Source organism: Giraffa tippelskirchi, chromosome 13, assembly GCF_054371585.1.
Source record: "Giraffa tippelskirchi isolate mGirTip1 chromosome 13, T2T-mGirTip1v1.2.pri, whole genome shotgun sequence".
Classification (NCBI taxonomy): domain Eukaryota; kingdom Metazoa; phylum Chordata; class Mammalia; order Artiodactyla; family Giraffidae; genus Giraffa; species Giraffa tippelskirchi.
In genome coordinates, this window is record NC_137287.1 from 45541094 (window position 1) to 45556332 (window position 15239).

Here is a 15239-nt window from a genome sequence, read left to right on the forward strand (position 1 = left end):
CTCAGATAAAAAAACAGAATAGTATTGTTCAAGTAGTAAAGTTTTACTAAATGTTTGTGGAGTTAATAGTGATATGGAGGAAATAGATGGTCAGATTCTATAGATATGTGGTTCTGTTTTCTTCAGAATTTCAGGAATAATGAGCTGTTTATGTAAGAATTTATCTCCAATTCCTTCAGCTGGATGTGTATAACCTTTCTTGGTGATGCAAATTTAACTTGAAATTCATTGCTTGATAAGGCATATGATGTGTTCTGTAGAGATGGAAACTTCTGCTTTTTATATAGACACTAAGCACAGATAAAAAGCTCCAAGCCAGATATCAAGTCAAACAGTGGTTGCCTCAAGGCTTTTTGATTTGGGTTTGATGTTTCCATTTCAAATATGTTTCAACATCATCATTTTGAGTTATTTCAGTCTCTTTAATGATCTTAGTTTGGAATACCCAGAAGCAAACCTCAAAACGAGGATCCAAGTAACAAGTAGCAATTAATTTGTTCGAGAGGTGATCTCATGAAGCACAGTGCTAACGACTGGAGAAAAGAGACAGGGAAAAGAAGACAGTCAAAGAGGCTGTGTTAATAAACCAGGTTCCAGTGTGAGTGACTAGAATGCTGTCCTGCGGGGGAACTTGTAGGGAGCCTCGGGGCAAGGAGTTGAGATATATTTCCATCAATTCTGGTCCATCAGTAACTGAGAGCAGTTCCCAGGGCTTTAAATCCATCACCTTCTGGCCAATCCCATGTACAGGCTATACATGCACCCAGGGGCAGACAAAACCTGTAGACCAAGGATGGCAGGCTCTTGAGATGTGAAACCATGAAAAACTATAGGAAAGTGAATGTCAGGAAAGGAGGAATTGATAGGGTAAATTGACAGAATCTTCTAATATAGAGCATTACAATACGCATGGGTTTGTGTCTGTATGGCTACGTATGGAAATGCTAGTGAATATGTGTACATTTTTTTTCAGCTTAAAAAGGTCTTCTATATTGAAAAGACAAAGTAAGATGAGGAATGTCTATCATTTCATCCTTCTCTTAATGCCCCAAACCTTTTAATCTAATTATTTGAAAATACACTTCTCACTTGCTATCTTGTGTTGCTGACTCAAGTAAGCATACATAAATGAGTTTCCTTGCACATAAATGTGCTTTTATCTTATGGTTTTATATCCCACAGGACATAACAGTGTTGAACGCACTAAAGGCTCTATATATAGTTGGTGAGTGAAAGATGTAGTAGACTAGGCCTTTGTGTGACAAATGTTTTCTTTCTCCCTTTAACCACAAGGGAGTTGTTGCTGTGCCCCACTGATGCTGAGCTTGGCAATGAGACTCCTTTAGGTCACATCATGGGCAGGGTGTCGCCCTATCACTTGACTTAGGGCTAAACCAGGTGACTTGCTTTGCTAAATGGGATGTTAGTACATGTGACACAGGCAGATACCTGAAGTCTGCCTCATGTTTAGAGTCAATCTTTTGCGATTCTGCATTTCTATCTGAAACGTTGTTGTTTAGTCACTGAGTCATGTCCGACTCTTCAGCAACCCCATGGACTGTAGCCCTTCAGACTCCTCTGTCCATGATTTCTCCCAGGCTACCTGAAATGTAGCTCCTGCTTTAATGAGAATGAAAAACACTCAGGGTGGACCTGTATCTACCATACAGTTTTGAGCCAAGCCCATTTAAGTCAGTTCCTGTTGAGTCTACCAAGAGATAACAGGAACTGGAATAAGTGATTTTTTAAGCACTGAGTTTTGCGGTGATTTGTCACACAGCATTATTATGACAATAGCTAACTGACACAAAAACTAAGCAAGCAGATCCTTTAACTATTGGAATAAGACAATATTGGATGTAATAGAGCTAGTTTTTGTAAATTATTAGACATACAATGTAGAAATTGTTTTAGTATGCTAATATTTTCTCAATAATAATAATTGACGTAAACCTTTTTAGAAAAGCATAGTGAAAAACAACACAAACTAGAATTCATTCGTTAATAGTAGTAAAAAAGGGTTATACGACACACACACATGACATGCAAAAATACAACATGAAACATTTCATCCAAGTCTAGTCTTTCAATTCTCATCAAATATTACAGTTTTACAAAGATCTTTACTAATCACCCTAGCTAATCTTGCCCAACTCCATTCTTCCTATCATATGTATAACCCCCTCTTTTCTATGTAGAATGCATTACATTTCAAAGGTTTCTTATTTATTTATTATCTGTGTTCTCCCCTGGAATGTCTTATTAAGAAAAATGTTTTGTCCAACATGGACCTACTGTACAGCACATGGAACTCTGCTCAATGTTATGTGGCAGCCTGGATGGGAGGGGAGTTTGGGTGAGAATGAATACATGTATACGTATGGCTGAGTCACTTTGCTGTTTATCTGAAACTATCACAACTTTGCTTGTTAATCAGCTATGCCCCAATACAAAATAAAAAGTTTAAAATAAAAAAAATTATTAGTAGAGTGCAAAACAAGGCTTTTGTCTCTTTCTCATTTTTGTGTCCTAGAATCTACAGATGGCATTTGGTACAGGATATCCAATAAATAATTGATTAAGAAGTGGGCGTCTAATGACCACTAATAACAGATACTACTTTTCATAATATAGTTATTCCTGAAGGATTTTTGCTAACTTCAGTTTTGAATTTATGCTCTTCATCAATTTCATAAAAACACCAGCCTTCATACTAAGGTGTTGCTGAGTGCTTGGTTGAATAGTTTTAGATGTATTAGATTGGATTTTTGAACAGAGAGCTTTTTTTTTTTCTTAGATTACAGTGAAATGTGTGCAGTGGTTTCAGGTATCTGTCCTTCATCTAAGTGGAACGACACCCAAATGATGGGGAAATTACCCAGAAGCACACTTAGCCTTTATTGGATTTTTCTGATTTTGTTATTCATTTCCTCTGGCAACCAGCTTCAGAGCAAGCAAGGGAACACTATATTCTAAACTGAATTTTTAAAATGTGAATATTGTGCCTGTTACTTTATGTTTTATGCATTGTTTGCAAATAGTAAACACAGTCACTTCATATTTTATGGATTTGCTTTTAAAAATGATTTGAAAGAAAGTTCAATATCAGGAGCATAGAACTTGGCTCTGACTTTGCTGAATGTCTGATTTTTCCCATGCTATGTATTTTCTTAGAAAAAGGATAATTTAAAGTAATACCTTGCACTTTGGACTCATTACTGTAATCTGGTGAGAACTAGCCTTGAAATGTATATACTTAATAAATATGTACTTACCCAATAACTGTAAAAAGCACTGCATGGGCCTTGAATTCAAGAGGTACAATATGTTTTTCAAAATATATCAAGGTCAAATTTGCTTACCTGATAACATGTAAAAGGAATTCTTGGCATAAGTTATGTACTGTCATATACTTGCAGATTTAGGACCAAGTTGACCAAAAATTCTACCAGAAATGTCACTAAGTTACAAGGGAATCTTTTGGCTATGGAATATATTTTATTTCCAAATGTAGTTTTTTTTTTTTTGTCTGTGTTACTGAAATCTTAGTACATCTTTTCAATTGTAGCTTATCTCCCGTGATAGGTTCTTTCTATTGCTGTACATTTCAACTCAAAGTATGTCTTTCCCTATCCACATCTCTTATATTGTTCCCATGGTTCCTGTCACAGTTATATTCCCCATTTTCTTTCCTTTATAACATTTATTGCTCTCAGACACCTTTATTGTTCATTTACTTGCTTGCTGTTTTGGTTATCTATACCTTCCCTAGAAAGCAAGTTAACAGAAGCAGAACTTTGTCTATATTTTCATCTTTGTGTCTGCAGCTTCTGGAATGTCATGTGATCCATAAAATAATACCCAATAAAAATCAAGGAATTCTTACAATACAACAATAAAAAGACAAATAAATCCAATTAAAGATGTGCAAAGGAACTGAACAGACAATACAGTGAAGAATGTCCACACAGCCAATAAGAACACAGAAAGATGCTCAATATCATCAATCATTTAAGAAAGGCAAATCAAAATCATAATGTGATACCATTTCACACTCTCTAGAATGGCTATAATCAAAAGAACACATAATAATAAGTGTTGAAGAAGATGTGAATAAATGGGGACATTTACCTTGTGGTAAAAATGTAAAATGGTGCAGTCATTTTGGAAAAGTTTGTTAATTCATAAAAACTTTAAACACGGAGTTAGTACATGAGCCAATATTTCTCTTCTAAACTCAAGATAACTGAAAATATATATTCACACAAAACTTATTCATGAACGTTTCATAGCAGCATTATTTACAATAGCCAAAAAGGGAAATAATCTAAATGCCCATCAATTGAAGGATGGATAAATAAAATGTGATATGACCATAAAATGGACTATCATTTGGCCATAACAAAGGAATAAAACACTGACACATAGTACAACATGGATGAAGCTTGAGAATATAACTTTAAGTAAAAGAAGTCAGACCCAAATGATCTCATATTCTGTAATTCCATTTATGTGAAATGTCCAGAATAAGCAAATACATAAATATAGAAACTAAGCTAATGGTTACCAGGGATTGGAGGGATGAGAGAATGTGAGTGACTGTTAAAGGATATGGAGATTCTTTTAGGGATGATGAAAAATTTCTGGAATTAGAGAGTGATGATGACTGTAAAACTTTGTGAATCTACCAGCAAATACTGAACTGTACATCTTAAAGTGAATTTTATAGTATCTAAATTATATCTTAATTGTGGGATAAAATCATTGGAAATAACTACCATTTGTGGATGCTTATATACCAGGTATTGTACTGAAGGCTTTACATGCAGCATCAATTTTTTTAATAAATTTATTTATTTTAGTTGGGGGCTAATTACTTTACAATATTGTAGTAGTTTTTGCCATACATTGACATGAATCAGCCAAGGGTTTACATGTGTTCCCCCTCTTGGACCCACCTCCCACCACCCTCCCCATCCCATCCCTCTGGGTCATCCCATTGCCCCAGCCCTGAGCATTTGTCTCATGCATCGAATCTGGAATGGTGTTCTGTTTCACATATGATAATATACATGTTTCAATGCTATTCTCCCAGAACGTCCCATCCTCACCTTCTCCCTCAGAGTCCATAAGACTGTTCTATGCATTTGTGTCTCTCATTCTGTCTCGCATATAGGGTTATCGTTACCATTTTTCAAATTCCATATATATGCGTTATTATACTGTATTGGTGTTTTTCTTTCTGGCTTATTTCACTCTGTATAATGGGCTCCAGTTTCATCCATCTCAATAGAACCGATTCAAATGTATTTTTTTAATGGCTGAGTAATATTCCATTGTGTATATGTACCACAGCTTCCTTATCCATTCGTCTGCTGATGGACATCTAGGTTGATTCCATGTCCTGGCTATTGTAAACAGTGCTGCGATGAACATTGGGGTACACGCGTCTCTTTCAATTCTGGTTTCCTCAGTGTGTATGCCCAGCAGTGGGATTGCTGGGTCATATGGCAGTTCTATTCCCAGTTTTTTAAGGAATCTCCACACTGTTCTCCATAGTGGCTGTGCTAGTCTGCATTCCCACCAACAGTGTAAGAGGGTTCCCTTTTCTCCACACCCTCTCCAGCATTTATTGCTTGTAGACTTTTGGGTAGCAGCCAGTCTGACTGGTGTGAAATGGTACCTCATTGTGGTTTTGATTTGCATTTCTCTAATAATGAGTGATGTTGAGCATCTTTTCATGTGTTTGTTAGCCATCTGTACCATTCACCATTGCAACAAAAAGAATAAAATACTTAGGAATATATCTACCTAAAGAAACAAAAGACTTATATATAGAAAACTATAAAACATTGATGAAAGAAATCAAAGAGGACACAAACAGATGGAGAAATAGACCATGTTCATGGATTGGAAGAATTAATATAGTGAAAATGAGTATACTACCCAAAGCAATCTATAGACCCAATGCAATCCCTATCAAGCTACCAATGGTATTTTTCACAGAACTAGAACAAATCATCTCACAATTTGTATGGAAATATAAGAAACCTCGAATAGCCAAAGCAATCTTGAGAAAGAAGAATGGAACTGGAGGAATCAACCTGCCTGACTTTAGGCTCTACTACAAAGCCACAGTCATCAAGACAGTATGGTACTGGCACAAAGATAGAAATATAGATCAATGGAACAAAATAGAAAGCCCAGAGATAAACCCACGCACCTATGGACACCTTATCTTTGACAAAGGAGGCAAAAATATACAATGGAGAAAAGACCATCTCTTTAACAAGTGATGCTGGGAAAACTGGTCAACCACTTGTAAAAGAATGAAACTAGAACACTTCCTAACACCATACACAAAAATAAACTCAAAATGGAACCCTATATGCGAGACAGAATAAGAGACACAGATGCATAGAACAATTTTATGGACTCTAAGGGAGAAGGTGAGGGTGGGACGTTCTGGGAGAATAGCATTGAAACATGTATATTATCATATGTGAAACAGAACACCATTCCATGTTCGATGCATGAGACAAGGGCTCAGGGCCGGGGCAATGGGATGACCCAGAGGGATGGGATGGGGAGGGAGGTGGGTGGGGGGTCCAGGAAGGGGAACACATGTAAACCCATGGCTGATTCATGTCAATGTATGGCAAAAACTATTACAATATTGTAAAGTAATTTTAAAAAAATGAAAAAAAAATGGATTAAAGATCTAAACGTAAGACCAGAAACTATAAAACTCCTTTAGGAAAACATAGGCAACACACTCTCCGACATAAATCACAGCAGGATCCTCCATGACCCACCTCCCAGAATATTGGAAATAAAGGCAAAAATAAACAAATGGGACCTAATTAAAATTAAAAGCTTTTGCACAACAAAGGAAACTATAAGCAAGGTGAAAAGACAGCCTTCAGAATGGGAGAAAATAATAGCAAACGAAGCAACAGACAAACAATTAATCTCAAAAATATACAAGCAACTCCTGCAGCTGAATTCCAGAAAAATAAACGACCCAATCAAAAAATGGGCCAAAGAACTAAACAGACATTTCTCCAAAGAAGGCTTTACATGCGGCATCAATTTTTATCCATTCACAACTCTGTAAGGAAGAGTCTGTTAGTATGCTCATTTGACAGATGAGGAAACTGGAAGTTAGAAAGTTAGATAATTTCTCCAGGGTCACAGAACTAAGCAGCTGTGGAATTGGGACTATCAGGGAATACCTAGCCATTGCCTCTGGTTCCTGAGCTGGGATGATTGGACATACAGAAATAATATAGCCAGAAAGATGTATTTTTGATAAGTGGTGCATATGCTTAAATTTTGCCTCAACTATCTTCAAAAGAGTAATTCTTTGAATTCTTTTGAATTCATGAGAATATTCAATATCTATAAACTGATTGAGGACTAACTATAAATAGTGCAATTAGATATGTGCAGACAATAGTTTCTGAAGCAAACAGAAATCACTTAAAGAAGCTTTAATGGTTTTCATGAAATGTACAAAGATTGGAGGTAAAAAGTTAATAAATGATAATATTATGATAATAAGATCATTTATTTTGATATTTATCATTTATTTATCATTTACAATAAAATGATAAAATTTGGTCACTAAAATCTAGAGAATTTTAATGGCCATTTTTATCTTCAAATTTAGAAAAGTATTTACCTTGATAGAAATTATAAGACCCTGATTCTAGCACTGCCTTTGCAACCAATTAACCAGGTGACCCAGGGCATGTCACCTAGCTTTTCTGGGCTTGTAACAGAAAGGAGATAATCAGATGATTCACGTAGTTCGGATTTAGCTCTATTGCTCTATAATTGTAGGAAATGTGTATCATAGGACAACAAATATGCCTGTGCTTTCTTTATATCTTTAGTTTCAGGAGAGGATCTGGGTTGAAGGTCCTCTCTGAAGTTCACTCCTAACTTTTCAAGCTCCCCAGGAAGCCCAAGAATATCTCCCAACCTGTCAGTTTCTTGTCCTTTAAATTGTATGAACTAGGGAAATTGCCTGCTAGGAGCTCTGACTCCCAAGCCTGCTCTTTGGTTGCAGGCATTCCCAGAGAGGTCAGGGCTCTGGGGCTCAGTGGGTGGAGTCATAATCCTGCGTATCATTCCAGACTCTTCCTTCATCCCCAAATTTGATGGTAACAGAGTTTCTGATGAGCTGGGAACTTCAATGTTGGATGTATATGAGAGAGACAGTATTGAAATGTAGAGGTTGATTTGAATTCAGGGCTATGGGGGAGGGGAAAACCAAGAGCCCCTTCCTCCTCCCTTTAAGCTCAAAAATTTGAGAATATGATTGGATAGGAAAACAACTGGACATGACAAAAACCCCAGAGCCAACTAATTCAATGAGAAACTTACGAAAAGAGCATCGGGAAATTACAAAAATATGGGTGAACAACTTCATGTACAAAAAGAGGTAAACTTTGAGCATTTCCAGTGGTTTGCTAAGGTTCCTTGTGGTTCCTCTTACCCTCTCTGCTCCTCCATCCCTCAGTTCTGTGTGCCTTGAAACTCATACCTGCAAACATCATTGCATGACTGCCCTTAGGATTCTGAAACTTCTTTGCCCACATCCCTAGCAGAGATCAGAAAGTGCCTGGTAGTTTACAGCCCCTGGACTGGCACTTGGCCAGTAGGAAAAACCAGCTCCCTCGCTTTGAGTCAAGGAAAATTCCAATGTGGAACTTAAAACACCATAGTTTCTTGTAGGATCAGGCTGAGACTGGGGCTTTGCCTGAAACCATATCCTTACTTGGCTTCTTCCCTCTTCCCTGCTTTACTCCATTGCAGCTTTTCCCTAGAAGAATTTTCTTAATGAACCACTTGCTCATGAATCATCACCTCAAGGTCAGCTTCTGCGAATCTTACCCATGACATAATCATTGTACAGAAATGGTGGCTGTGGCTTTCTGAGACAGCAGAGTGGAAACTCTTCTATCTTACATTCTAGGACATTCCTACATCCCCAGGAAGAAACAATGTGATTGGATCTGAATATCTAATGTTGGGAGCCCCCACAATTCTGTCAGTTACACTCTTCACTGAGAAAATTACTGTTGGGGTTGGTGAAAGACTTAGGAAAAAACACAGTAACCATAGCAGAAGTTTGCATCGACAGGTGAGGTAGACAGAACAAGTGCTCACATGTGCTTTGGACACAACAGTGGTCACAGAAAAGTGACAGGTGCTGCAGCCATGGGTGCAGGATCATCTTAACTAAGTTTCTTGAATTGATTTCGTCTGCAATACCCAAGTCCCTAGCTCTAGAGCTCAGTGGTGCAATATATCCTCCTAGACAACACTAGATGATCCGGCTTCTCATAACGGTACCACAGTCTCAAATTCAAGGAGAGATGCGTGAGGATGCTCCCCAAAATATTTGGACCTATCAGTAAATGGACAATTTAGAATGAAGCATTAGACCTCCCACAAGAGAAACCAAGGTGAGGCTGAGATATTGCTCTGTGAAGTTTCAAATAGCAAAACAGGGAAACACTGTAACTAATCAATGAATCACACTGCTGCTGCTGCTGCTAAGTCGCTTCAGTCGTGTCCGACTCTGTGCGACCCCATAGACAGCAGCCCACCGGGCTCCCCCGTCCCTGGGATTCTCCAGGCAAGAACACTGGAGTGGGTTGCCATTTCATTCTCCAATGCATGAAAGTGGAAAGTGAAAGTGAAGTCGCTCAGTCGTGTCCGACTCTTCGTGACCCCATGGATTGCAGCCTACAAGGCTCCTCCATCCATGGGATTTGCCAGGCAAGAGTACTGGAGTAGGGTGCCATTCTGCTTCCTGGACTCCATCTATTTTTTTCACCCATTTCTCCACCTCCATCTGTTCAGAAAGTCAGTTTATCATCATTCCTATCTGGACCAGTGTAGCCATCTTCACTAGTCTCCCTGCCTTCAGTTTTGGTCCCCTCCAATCCAGTCTTCATACTCTAAGTATAATCATCTCTTTGGAAGGCTCTTAAGATCTCTACAAAGTGTTAGACTTGACTTAGTGACTGAACAACAACAATAAGACTTTCCAAAGTCTTAAGACTCATGTCTTCCCACTATCTTCAGCATAAAGTTGCAACTCCCTCTCATGCATGTGAAGCCTTTTCATGATCTGGCCTCTGCCCACACTTTCAGGTTCATCTCACATCCTCTCCTCCTTGTATTTTATGCTTCATCCATTCCTCACACACACTTCTTAATCTGGCTTATTCTGTCTATAAACTTGGTTTGGACAGCTCTCTGCACCTAGTTTTGTCCCATTCCCTGCAACATCATATAGTTGTTATCTGTCTCCATCTTCCATCCTGGTCCACAGACCAGAGCCTGGTATTCATCCACACTCCCCCTCCAGGAGGCACCATGAAAACGTTCTTCCATCTTTGCTCCATTTTGGTTGGTGTTGACATCTTTGTTGGTGTTGACATCCACATCACAGAGCTGATCAAAGAGCATGGGTTTGAGATGATGGCTTCTCCTAACTCAGAGAATTCAGAAGACTATTCAAGATGAGATCGGTTTCCTGGTACATTTTTCTTTAGCTTTTGTGATCGGTACCTATACATTTGACTGCACCTCTTCTACCCACAGCTTCTGTTCCATGGACTGCAGACATACACTTATGGAACGGCAAGGTTGTAACAATGCCAAAACTCAACATTAAATTTTTTACTTCCTGCCCCAGCCCAGCCTTGCAAACACTCCTCCCAATTCCTTGGATTCTTACACAGTTTCTGTTACTTCAGTGGTTGTTGATGATGATTATGGGGTTGATGAGAATGATTTGGCTGCAGCTAGTGAGGCGCATATATATAGAAACAGAAAAACTCTTGTAAATTAATCCCCAGAAAAGATCTGTTTTTCTTCTTTCTTTTCCCCCAACACTTTCTCTGCAGTATTGGCCCTACTTGTGTCCTTTTCACAAAGCCCTGCAATAACCTGGCTCCCTTCACTTTTGGCTCCGGCTATGTGGGGGGATTTATTATGAACTCTGGTTTAGAGACTTTTAACAGTCTGTAATCTTGGCCAGGCTCAAGCTAAGTCAGTCCTGAAAGCCTGCTAAATGAAGTGTGACAAACGCACACTCATTTAGTGGTGACCGGTGGCAGCTGGGACGATGATATATCTATCTCAACATCAGAAGCAGAACATTTATTTAACGACACCTTTCATCTTCTCTCTCCTCTCAACCTCATAATCCAACATCAAAGGTCCCACTTCTCTGAGACAATTATTTGAGCATATTCGAGCATAACTCCCCACATTCCCAGAATTGCCTACATAAAAGCATCTTCAGGTGTGAATATGACAAAGCCAGGGATGCAGATTGGTGTCATTTTGTTTCCCTGCTAAGAATGAGGCAGCATCACTGAGGCAAGACCCAGGGAAGCCCATTATCTCAGCCTGAAATGACACAGAAAACTAAGCATCCTGCACCTCCCACATTCATTATGGCAAAGATGAAAAACAGCATCTTCAGAATTATCATTTTTCCAATCGCCTTAATGAAATCATGTATGCCCCTGTCCCTTCAGGGCTGGCTCGTTAACAATTCCTGCTTACATTTGCCCTTGAAAATTGAAAAGACCTGCTGTTAAAATACAGGAAAAAACCCTCCTAAAGTTAAATCAGGACCCTCTGGTTCCTCTTTGCCCAGCAGTCTGTGCTGGTATCTCTTTGTGGTTTTAGTTTGCATTTCCCTGATGACTGATGATGTTGAGCATCTTTTCATGTGCTTATTGGCCATTTGCATATCTTTAGTGAAGTCTCTGTTCAAATTTTTGCCCATAATTTATTAGCTTGTGTGTCTTCTTCTTGTGTACAGTGTTCTTTTTTTAAATATATTCTGGATACAAGTCCTTTGTCTGATATACATGTTTTGCAAGTATTTTGTCACCTCCTTTTTTTGCTTTCTTAATAATGCCTTTTAAAGAGCTTTAAGAAAAAAAAATAGATGCAATTTAATTTACCCTGTTTTTCTCTAATGGTTCTTGCTTTTGTGTTGTAAGTAATCTTCATTTAGCCAAAAATCACAAAGATATTTTCTGGTTTTATCCTCAAAGTTTCAGTTTTAAGTTAACTCTTATGGCAATAATCTATTTGGAGTTACTTTTTGTGCATAATGTCAATAATGACCAGTGGGTTTTTTCTTGGCCCATGAATATCTAATTTAGCATCATTTGTTGACTTGCTTTTAACTGTTCCATTATATTGTGCTGGTAATTTTGCCATAAAACAATTGACTATAAAGGTGTGATTTATATTTTATACCAGCAGTCTACAAGTCCATATTTTCACTAATACCAGTGTGTCTTAATCACTGAAATTTGGAATGTAGCTAGGCTGGATTTTGATACTTTCCTTGACATCGTGATCACTTTTCCTCAACTTTCTTTTATATATTTATCCCAATATTTTCATCCTCTCCTCCTCTAACTCTCCTGGGCAGGATCTATGATCTCCTCACCTCACATATCAAAATTTATCTATCTAATTGGAGTTTTCTCTGGATATATGCTCAGGATTGAGATTGCAGCCTCCTATAGTAACTGAAAACTCTAATTCAAAAGGATACATGCACCTCAGTGTTCACAGCAACACTATTTACAAGAGCAAAGACATGGCAGCAACTTCAGTTTCCATTGACAGATAAACAGATAAAGAAAATGTGGTACATATGCAAAACGGAATATTACTCAGCCATAAAAATGAAATAATGTCATTTGTAGCAACAGGGATGGATCCAAAGATTGTCACATCAAGTGAAGTAAGTCAGTCAAAGAAAGACAAGTATCATATAATATCACTTATTTGTGGAATCTAAAAAATTATACAAATGAACTTATTTAGAAAACAGAGATAGATTTACAGACATAGAAAACAAACTTATGGTTACCAAAGAAGATGAAGGGGAGAGGTAAATTAGGAGTTTGGGATTAATGCATGTGTACTCAGTTCAATTCAGTTCAGTCGCTCAGTCGTGTCTGACTCTTTGTGACCCCATGAATCACAGCACGCTAGGCCTCCCTGTCCATCACCAACTATATATAAAATCGATAAACAGCAGTTGCCTACCCTATGGACTTCCCAGGTGGCACTAGTGGTAAAGAACTTGCCTGCCAGTGCAGGAGATATAAGAGATGTGGGTTTAATCCCTGGGTTGGGAAGATCCTCTGAAGGAGGGCATGGCAACCCACTCCAGTATTATTGCCTGGAGAATTTCATGGAGAGAGAAGCCTGGTGGGCTACAGTCCAATGGGTCATAAAGAGTCAGATATGACTGAAGTAACTTAGCACACACCTGCACCTACTGTACAGCACAGAGAACTATACTCAATATTTTGTAATAATCTATAATGGAAGAGAATGTGAAAAAAAGAATGTATATGAATCACTTTGCTGTATACTTGAAACTAACACTACATTTTAAATTAACTGTAGCTAATTTTTAAAAAAATTACCTCTCTCATATTCTATTCTGTCAGTGTCCCGTTGTATACAAGGGGTAAAATTAACTGTGATAATGTTTGGTAATGATTTTTACTTGTCAACTGACATATTTACATTTTCAATCTTAACACAAAGATTTTTCTGGATGGTAATTTTGGACACCATGTTTCCTATGATAAAGGCTGTATTTTGGGATCAAGGGTGCCTTTGGACATCTCCTTAAAACAATGCTCTTCAAAGGATGGTACTTGGACTACTGGTGTCATGAGAGAGGCTTTCAGATCATACCTACATATTGTGCTTGAATAATAATAGCTGTGCATGTTTCTGGCTATGTATTAAGATTATAGTAACGCAAACATACAATAATTTCACAGACAGTGTTACTGAATCAAAGTGTAATTTATTTACAAAAAAAAAATTGGTGAGTCCAGGCTAGAAGGGAATGGCAGGACATACTTAAAGTAATGAAAGAGAATAATCTACAACCCAGATTACTGTACCCAGCAAGGATCTCATTCAGATATGAAGGAGAATTCAAAAGCTTTACAGACAAGCAAGAGCTGAGGGAATTCAGCACCACCAAACCAGCTCTCCAGCAAATGCTAAAGGATCTTCTCTAAACAGGAAACACAGAAAGGATGTTTCAACACGAACTCAAAACAACAAAGTAAATGGCAACGGATCATACTTATCAATAATTACCTTAAATGTAAATGGGTTGAATGCCCCAACCAAAAGACAAAGGCTTGCTGAATGGATACAAAAACAAGACCCATATATATGCTGTCTACAAGAGACCCACCTCAAAATTAGGGACACACACAGGCTGAAAGTGAAAGGATGGAAAAACATATTCCATGCAAACGGAGACCAAAAGAAAGCAGGAGTCGCAATACTCATTTCAGATAAAATAGACTTTAAAATAAAGGATGTGAAAAGGGACAAAGAAGGGCACTACATAAAGATCAAAGGATCAATTCAAGAAGAAGACGTAACAATCATAAATATATATGCACCCAACATAGGAGCACCACAATATATAAGGCAAATACTAACAAGTATGAAAGGGGAAATTAACAATAACACAATAATAGTGGGAGACTTTAATACTCCACTCACGCATATGGATAGATCAACTAAACAGAAAATTAACAAGGAAACACAAACTTTAAATGATACAATAGACAAATTAGATTTAATTGATATTTACAGGAGTTTCCACCCCAAAACAATCAATTTTACCTTTTTCTCAAGTGCACATGGAACTTTCTGCAGGATAGATCACATCCTGGGCCATAAATCTAGCCTTGGTAAATTCAAAAAAATTGAAATCATCCCAGCCATCTTCTCTGACCACAATGCAGTAAGATTAGACCTCAATTACAGGAAAAAAACTATTAAAAGTTCCAACATATGGAGGCTAAACAACACGCTTCTGAATAACCAACAAATCACAGAAGAAATCAAAAAAGAAATAAAATTATGCATAGAAACGAATGAAAATGAAAGCACAACAACCCAAAACCTATGGGACACTGTAAAAGCAATACTAAGGGGAAGGTTCATAGCAATACAGGCGTACCTCAAGAAACAAGAAAAAAATCAAATAAATCAACTAACTCTACACCTAAAGCAACTAGAGAAGGAAGAAATGAAAAACCCCAGGGTCAGTAGAAGGAAAGAAATCTTAAAAATTAGGGCAGAAATAAATGCAAAAGAAACAAAAGAGACCATAGCAAAAATCAACAAAACTA